This window comes from Heloderma suspectum, chromosome 1 (genome assembly GCF_057233095.1).
Source record: "Heloderma suspectum isolate Gila_16-S chromosome 1, 16-S_ref, whole genome shotgun sequence".
Classification (NCBI taxonomy): Eukaryota; Metazoa; Chordata; class Lepidosauria; order Squamata; family Helodermatidae; genus Heloderma; species Heloderma suspectum.
Window position 1 is genome coordinate 387,047,198 of NC_139458.1, and position 8,239 is coordinate 387,055,436.

At 54.5% G+C, this 8,239-nt stretch overlaps 1 non-coding gene across 1 annotated transcript; it reads left to right on the top strand.

Annotated features, from left to right (window-relative positions):
* Positions 1 to 2,094: 2,094 nt before the first annotated feature.
* Positions 2,095 to 2,176, top strand: TRNAL-AAG (transfer RNA leucine (anticodon AAG)). Its single transcript has one exon. It is a non-coding gene; the product is annotated as a tRNA-Leu (tRNA).
* The last annotated feature ends 6,063 nt before the right edge of the window (positions 2,177 to 8,239 follow it).

An 8,239-nucleotide genomic window follows, 5' to 3' on the forward strand; every position in this document is an offset into this window, starting at 1 on the left:
CACAAGCCAGTACATGGATTTGCCAGAGTTCTGGATCAACTGGAAAGCCTCCACAGATACAGGAGGCTCTCCTCTTCAGAAACTCACTCTCCATGAGGTGAAGGCATTCAAGGCAACAAATTCAATGACAAAAGGAGACAGGGCTGGACCACTCACTCCCCTCAGATATTTACTCTATTCAGATACAGAACGCCTGAATAGGGCTTTTATGTCTCCTGCAAATAGTGTATTTTAGTTTTGTTTCTCTAAACACTGATTATGAGCAGGGCGAGTGAGGAAGGCGGGAGTGTGGCTGAGTGACCAACAAGTCCATCTTTTGATCCTAGGATACCCAGGGGCTTCAATCAATGTTCTTTGAGGGATGACAAGGATGGGACCGTGAGATGGCCATTTTTCCAACAACTCCACACTTCACTATGAATAAAGCCTTATTGCCATCTTCCTTTTAAATAAAGGCATATAGCACAAAGACCCCTGCACCTATTTTTCTGACATTTGGCAGCCATAATTTCCCCCAAAGGGGCTTACTATGCCTGTAGCAATCATTCCATTCTTACAAATATATATATATATATATATATATATATATATATGCGCATATGCATGCACTCACGCACATTTTTGGACTTCCTGTGATAGTCAACGGGAAGCATGAAGCCTTGGATTTCCAAAACTCAACTCAGTTTTGGTACCAGGTCAAAGCAGACAGACTGTGCCAGATGAATTGGGCCATTTTTCAAAGCATCAAATTAGGGGCCAAGTAGAAGCTGGAGGCTGGTGCACACCTCTGTAAATTATTATATCTCAGTGTAACCTACCTCTCAAGGTGGTTGTGAGGCTTAAATCAGGGATTGAGAACATCCAGCCCACAGGCCTAATCCAGCCTGTGGAGGCTTGTGCTCCTTCCTCAAGACCTTCCCCTTCCCCAAGCTCCCAGCCACTGGAGTCTAGCAGGGGAGAAATCTCTGCTTTCTGTCCAATCAGTGAAGTGTGTCGTGCATCCTCCCCAATGGGGGAAGGAAAAGCCCAGTTACCAGTGGGAGGACTACTCCTCCTCAGTCAAGGCAGCTTTGGCACACATAGGCTTTTCCTACCTGGAGAAAGCCCATGCACAACAAAGAAGGGGCAGATGATGTCAGGGGGGTGGCCCCACCCCCTAATGTCATTCAGCCTATGGAGGAGTCAGGGGGTAATCTGACCCTCCCCCCTCTCCAAAGTAGTTTGACACCCCTAACTTAAATGCTCCTCAGTGTTCCTTAGAGGAAACATGAGATAAAGCTATCCAAAGGCTGCGTTTCATCTCATCTGCGAGGCTTCTCATCCAGTTTCAATAAAGCATGAAGCACATGCGAGGTTACATTCAGATGCAGCTACCTATGCCCTTGCTTTAAAAAAAGAACAATAAAAAGTAAGGCCTTCATTGGTACATACATGTTTAATTTACATTTATGCCCTCACCCCGGAGCCAGCTTGTCTGGCCGAAAGGGGGGGGCCATTGCGGGCGGGTGGGGTGACAAGACGTAAGGGCCTCGGATTGGTGCACCCCAGTGGCACCACCATGCAAGGAGGGGCAGGCTGAGTTGCCTTAAACTCAGCCCCTTTCCCAATCTCAGCTCTCTGGCTCGACGCAGCTAGAGAAAACTACAGCTCCCCAAGAAACGACGAAGGACACCTGCCTGCTGGAAACCGTCGTCGTCGTTCCAGCCGCTTGAACTCCGCATCCTATCAGCGCATCCAAGGCCTCACTGCCACGCCGGTGCTTGCCGTGGTTCCGGGATTGCTGGCTCTGGCGTCAGGGTGCGCGCGCTCCGGCGCACCTCCCTCATAGCCGGCGCCTGCCCTGCCAGTGGGAATGCCGGTGTTTGTAGCGGTGCGCACTGGGGGCCCCGGCGCTTGCGGCGGCAGCACGCACGCTCCCTCCATCTCCTCGCTGTGGCTCGGCGCACCTGCCGCAGCTCCGGGTTTCCTGGCGCTCGCGGAGGGGGCGCACGTGGTCGGGCGCCACCCCGTCCTCTACCCTGCACTGGCCTAGGGCCATCAGCTGTGCCGGCACCACGCATACGGCCACAGCGCGCCCACCCCCCTTCCTCGAACGGTAGTGTGGCCGAGCGATCTAAGGCGCTGGATTAAGGCTCCAGTCTCTTTGGGGGCGTGGGCTCGAATCCCACTGCTGCCAAGTGTGATGTTTTCTCCTGGGGGCTCGGCGCGCCCGCCGCAGCTCTGGCTTTGCCGGCGGCTGCAGCGGAGACACACGTGCTCTTACGCCACCCCACTTCTTTTTGCCTCGTCGGGCGGTTGCCATGCACCTGCGCCGTCGCGGCCGCGGGGTTGCCGGCGCTCGTGGCGGGGGTGCGTGTGCGCGGGTGCCGCCCCCGCGGCCGGCGTTTGCCACCCGACGGGGGCGCTGGCGGTGGTGACGGCGGGCGCTGGGGTGCGGCGCCTCCTCGTGCGCGCCCTGCTGTGATGCCCATGCTCCGGGTGGCCGTGCACCCCCCCTCGCCTCCTCAGAAGGATTGCCGCGCGCCTACACCACCGCGGCCCCGGGGTTGCCGGCACTTGCGACAGGGGCGCGTTTGCGTGAGCGCCGCCCCCTCAGCCGGCACTTGCCGCCAGTCGGGAGCACCGGTGGCTGTGCAGGTGCGCGCCCGTGCGCGGCACCTCCTACTGCGCTAGCCTGTTGTTGTGCCTGCGCTCCCAGCAGCCGGGCACCCGCCCCCCCTCCGGGGGTCGCTGCTCAGTGGGGGGAGCGTCTGCTTTGATCCCCGGCGGCTCCAGGCAGGGCTAGGAAGGAATTCTGCCTGAAACCTTGGACAGCCATCATTGATGTTCATTATCAACATTTGGGCTGGATGGAGCAATGGGCTGTCCCAGCATAAGGCAGCTTCCAACGTTCAACCAAAAAAAAAAAACAACAACTTTGAGGGGTGCCAGCACTTGCGGTGGCGACATGCCGCCCCCCCCTTTTGTCCTCGCTGGCGGTCACACGGGCCTGGGCGCCGAGCAAATCGGCGCCGGCTCTCGCTGCCTCCCACGAGCATGGGGCACTCGCGGTGGCGGCACGTGCATCCCCCCTAAAAAAAACACAAAAATAAACAAAACAAAAACAAAACAAAATAACCACCTGGGGTGCCCACCCTCAGGAGTGGCTCCCGTGGCCGTGGGCTCTTGCTGCTCCTCTTGGGCGCTGGGCTTGCAGCAGGCAGCAACTGCGCCCCCTTCAAAGCCACTGTGTTGGAGTGGCTAGAGTGTTGGACTGGGACTTGAGAAACCCAGGTTCTAGACTCCTTTCCAGGGGCATCGTTTAAGGCTGAAGCCCCTGCTGGGCATGCAGAAGGTCCCAGGTCCAGTCCCTGGCATTTCCAGGTAGGGCTAGAAAACCCCTATCTGAACCCCTGCAGAGCCATTGGGAGAGCCACAGATTCTCCACCCCTGCCCTATAAGCTAATAAGGTTAATGGCTAGACACACGGTGTCTTAAATGTGAACACATAGAGACATACAGAGAGAGGATCTATGTTTTTGAGCTCACCTCTCTAGCCACTGCCAGACATTGAGGGTGCCCCCCCCGTCTGGCAGTAGCGGCGGCGCTGCCACCTGTTGCCTGTGGACTAGCCCACTGGAACCTCCTGCTATGTGCTCTGACCCCTGCCGCTTTACTTCTATGGTGTGTTGGTCTGGGTCCGGGCACCCAGGCCCTTGTTTCTTCTTGCAGGCTTAAGTAACCCCCAGTGGTCCAACCTAAGCGAACGTGACAGCAGACCCAACGCTCGCTACTTCTTTCTATTTCATCTCGTCTCTGGGTTCAGGGCATCCGGACGCCATTGAGGCCTCCATCTCGCCTTCGCAGGTTCACCATAGCAGCACTCCACCACTGCAGGCAGTCCACCTTCCTGCGGCATCTCCGTCAGCAGTGATTCAAGCAACATCCTTCTCCTTGGGGTTTTGCCCAGGCGACACACCACAGCTGGAGGCGGTCCGCCCTCATGGGGCATCTCCATTAGGGTTGGCGGAGAATTTCTCCCTGAAACTTTGGGGGGCCGAGTGCCAACGTGTTCGGCCCCCCGAACAAGTTTCGGGGAGAAATTCTCCGCACCCCCTCCGCCCCCCGCACACACCCCCGGGACGGGACTTACCTTTGTCGAATGTCCCTCCCGGCAGCGGGTCCGGCCGGCGGTTCGGCGGGTCTTCGTCCGGGGCGGGAGCGGGAGCTGCCGCCACCGCCATTCCAATAAAAGAAAAAAAACGCCCCCGTGATAGGCTACGTGACGATTAACGTAGCCTATCACGGCTAGATTTGCAAAGTCAGCCATGATAGGCTACGTCAATCGTCACGTAGCCTATCACGGGTGACTTTAAAAAAAAAAAGCGCATACGGATAATGGCGCCCCCCATAGGGAGCTGCCATTCCCGTTCCTTATTTGGTCGCTGTAGTCTACGTAAATCTTTACGTAGACTACGGCGAAAATAAGGGCAACGCAAATAGCGTTGCCCTTATTTTCGCCGTAGTCTACGTAAAGATTTACGTAGACTACGGCGACCAAATAAGGAACGCGAATGGCGGCTCCCTATGGGGGCCGCCATTTGCGTACGCGCTTTTTTTTTTTAAAGTCACCCGTGATAGGATACATGACGATTTACGTAGCCTATCACAGCTGACTTTGCAGATCTAGCCATGATAGGCTACGTTAATCATCACGTAGCCTATCATGGGGGCATTTTTTGTTTTTTGTTTTACCTTTTAGTTCGTGGCCGGGCGAGGCAAGGCGCCTCCTCCCCGGCCTGAATTTCGGCCGGGCGAGGCAGGAAGCCTCCCCCCCCAGCCTGAACTTCACGGGGGGAGCAGCGAAGCGCCTCCCCCCCCACCGCGAAAAGCTTCGAGGACAGGTAAGGGACTTTCGTGCACCCCTAATCTCCATCAGGAGCATTGCAAGTGGCATCGCCTCCTTTGCTCCCGGGGACCCGGACATGGCTGCCCTGGATATGGGTGAGATGACTGCACCTCTCCCCAGTTGTCCAGACGGGTGATCTTCAGGGCCGTGGGGTTGCCGCCTTAGCTTACCTCCCTGGGGCAGCTGTCCCTCCCAATGTCATCTCCCTATATGATGCCCGGGCCGCTTGCAGCTCCATCAGTCACACCCCGGTAACTTGTTGCAGCACCTGAACCTGCGGAGGAAGACTGTTTTCCCTGCTGTCAGACCCCTGTTGGGTGTCTATGCCAACTATGACTCCATAGTCCTAGTCCAGTTCCACTTCCAATCCAAGCTAGCAGTGCAAGTCCCAGGTTATAGAGGGCCCTTGGGAAAGACACCCACTATGGGCCCCTTCCTTCAATGAGTCTACCTTCTCACCACCATTCACACCAGCTGCTATTGCTTCTCATCTTCTTTCTCATCATTGCTACCATTTGCTTGCTTGGCAGACAGAGAGCCAGTGAACAAGTAAGCAAGAGCATCTCCTCCTCATCAGCACCGTTGTCTGAACTACAGCAAGAGGAAGGTACAAGCAGGCTGTAATGAGGAAGAGGAGCAACAACTCGAGGGGAAACTTGTCAGTGGACCCCCGCTGGGGTATGAGCCCTTGGGTGGTTCCCAACCATGCCTACCCTTAACACCACAGCAGCCCTGTGAGCTAGAGAACACATGACTCCTTTCCATCCCCAATGCACTCACAGTCTTGTCTTCCTGCCACCTGTGGTCCCATCAGAGCCATGGCAGCTGTTGCTGTTTGCTGCCACAGCCACAACTCACTCACCTTCTCCCCCTCACCTTCCCCTGGGCCTGGGGTCCCTACTTCCCCCAGCACAATCAGAGCTGTAGCCTGCCATTGTTGCCACCAGTCAAACTTCCTCCCCTCTGACATGTTTACCCCAGATGCAGTGCTTGTTATCTGTGGGGAGCTTGGTGGTGAGCAGATAGCCACCATGTTAGGTTCCTCAAGATGCAATGCCTGAATTGTTGAATTGAGTTGGGAATTGTATCTTAGGGAATCTAATATGGAAGCCTCCCACACACCACAAAGCTGAGGGGTGGCTCTGTACCCATAATAAGCACCATGGCTGGGATAAACACATGGGGGTGTGGGCAAGGAGAGTGGATAGCAGCAACAATAGCAAGCTATCACTCCCACATAGGGATGGACAAAAGGGACTTACCTCATCCCGCAGCTTGCTTCGCAGTGGGGGGGAGGCACTTCAGTTCTCCCCGCAAAGTTCAGGCAAGGGGGGGGAGGCGCGCCGCCTCGCCTGGCCAAAATTCAGGCCTGGTAGGAGCGCACCGTCTACCCGGCCATGAAAAAAAAGTAAAACACACACACACACACCCGTGATAGGCTACGTAACGATTTACGTAGCCTATCACAGCTAGATTTCCAAAGTCAGCCATGATAGGCTATGTAAATCGTCACGTGGCCTATCACGGGTGACTTTGGAAAAAAAAAATCGCGTATGCAAATGGTGGCTCCCATGGGGACAGCCATTTGCGTTCCTTATTTTGGCACGTCTAGTCTACGTAAAGATTTACGTAGACTATGGCGAAAATAAGGGCAATGAAAATAGCATTCCCTTATTTTCACCATAGTCTACGTAAATCTTTATGTAGACTAGACATGCCAAAATAAGGAACGCAAATGGCTGTCCCCATGGGCGCCGCCATTTGCGTACGCGCTTTTTTTTCCCCCAAAGTCAGCCGTGATAGGCTACGTGACGATTTATGTAGCCTATCACGGCTAACTTTGGAAATCTAGCCGTGATAGGCTACGTAAATCGTCACGTAGCCTATCACGGGTGTGGTGTGTTTTTTTTTACTTTACTTTTTTTTTTGCAATGGCGGCGGCGGCAGCCGGTCGGGAGACCGGCCGCCACCCCCGCCCCCGACGAACCGCCGCCGAACCGCCGCCGGGACCCGCCTCCGAGAGGGACATTCGCCGAAGGTAAGTCCCATCCCGGAGGGGGCGGGGGGCCGGCGGAGAATTTCCCCAACACTTTCGGGGGGCAGAATGCATCGGCACTCGGCCTCCCGAAGATTCATGGAGAAATTCTCCGCCAACCCTAGATTTCTTCGACATCCCTAGTATGGGTGTACGGATTCCCCACCGTCTGTTCCGGTGGGGAATCTGTTGGGGGAGGAGGTTATCTGTTCCTCCCCCCGGGAATCCTCCAGAGCAGTTCCACTCCACTAGGATTCTGGGGGGGGGACTGGCTTGGGGGCGCTTACCTTCCCTCCTGCCAGCCAGACCCGTTTGCCTCCTCCCTGTCCCTGCCGATTGCCTTTAAAAAAAGTCTTTTAAAAAAATGGTGATCGGGGGGGGGGGATGTGCCATAGACTTATACGCAAATAGAGTCATGAATCTTGCGTATAAGTCTATGTGTCCATAGGCTTATATGCAAGATTCACTGCTCTATTTTCCGTATAAGTCTATAGGCACATCCTGCTGATCGCATGTGCCCATAGACATATACGGAAAATAGAGCGGTGAATCTTGCATATAAGCCTATGGACACATAGACTTATACGCAAGATTCATGGCTCTATTTGCATATAAGTCTATGGGCACATCCCCCCAATCACCATTTTTAAAAAAAACAAAGACAGTTTTTTTAAAGGCAATTGGCAGGGACAGGGAGGAGGCAAACTGCTCTGGCTGGAAGAAGCAGCCGAGTGCCGTTCCGCCTCCAGTCCTCCTGGAGCGGTAAGTGGTCCCAATCCACTGCAGATTCCTGAGGCCGGATTCTAAAGAATCCAGCCTCATTTGAATCCACAGCGGATTTCTCTGACATCCCTAATCCCTAGCAGTAATTCAAGTGGGAGGATGTTGGTACCCGTCAGGGGACCATTGGCGGCACCATACTATGGGTCCACTAAAGTCTGACTCAGCAGGAGCTAAAAGGTTCTATGATAGTAAGTTTTAATCGGAACGGGTTCTGCCATTTTGCACATAAGAGCTTTCTCTCCTTCTTGTGACTGTTAGTAAAGAACAGTTTCTTTCTTCATCTGTAAAACCAACTGAAGCACGGAGATGAACTAGATTTGTGTCCAGTTCTGGGCACCACACTTTAAGAAGGATGCAGACAAACTGGAGAGGGTTCAGAGGAGGGCAACAAAGATAATCAGGGGACTGGAAACAAAGGCCTATGAAGAGAGACTGAAAGAACTGGGCATGTTTAGCCTTGAGAAGAGAAGACTGAGGGGAGATATGATAGCGCTCTTCAAGTACTTGAAAGGTTGTCACAGAGAAGAAGGCCA